The sequence below is a fragment of the Amia ocellicauda genome, unplaced genomic scaffold (assembly GCF_036373705.1).
Source record: "Amia ocellicauda isolate fAmiCal2 unplaced genomic scaffold, fAmiCal2.hap1 HAP1_SCAFFOLD_59, whole genome shotgun sequence".
Lineage (NCBI taxonomy): Eukaryota > Metazoa > Chordata > Actinopteri > Amiiformes > Amiidae > Amia > Amia ocellicauda.
Genome location: NW_027102989.1, coordinates 163,504 through 164,054, shown reverse-complemented (window position 1 = coordinate 164,054; position 551 = coordinate 163,504). Strand labels below are relative to the sequence as shown.

The 551-nt window shown below is 48.1% G+C and overlaps 1 non-coding gene across 1 annotated transcript; it reads left to right on the top strand.

Annotated features, from left to right (window-relative positions):
* The first annotated feature begins 204 nt into the window (after positions 1-204).
* LOC136739039 (U5 spliceosomal RNA) lies at positions 205-319 on the top strand. The gene has a single exon (XR_010812765.1). It is a non-coding gene; the product is annotated as a U5 spliceosomal RNA (small nuclear RNA).
* The last annotated feature ends 232 nt before the right edge of the window (positions 320-551 follow it).

The window sequence follows — 551 nt, the reverse complement described above, 5'->3', positions numbered from 1 at the left end:
CACACACACACACACACACACTTTCACACAGAGACAGGCACACACACACACACACACACACACACACACATACATACATACATATGGAAAAGAAACAATACTTTTATAAATCACAATAAGATGTAATAAAGTACAGAAAAACTAAATGTAAGAAAATGTGATCTTTAATACACACAAATATGTATGGCTGGTCGGATGCGTCTTGGACTCGGGTTCCTCTTCATTACGTATAACGCTTTTGCCTTTTGCTAAAGCTTTCCGTGGAGGGGATCGTGGGTGAGTTTGTACCATTCTTGGGGGGCTCTGCCTTGTTGGGGCGGAGCTGTGATCCAGGTGAACAGCAGATCGGGCATAGGTGGGCATGTGGGCAGAGGAGTAGGAAGGCCGGTCAAGCAAATAAGCTTGCTAAGGTACGCAGCAGCAGCAAGCAGCCCCCACATCCAGCCAGCCAGCCAGTCTGGCTGGCAGTGACTGAGTGGTTGACAGACGGCAAGCAACGGAATGTACGTGCTCTGTGATGTCATAGCAGTCAGCTGAGAGAGGCTCGTGAT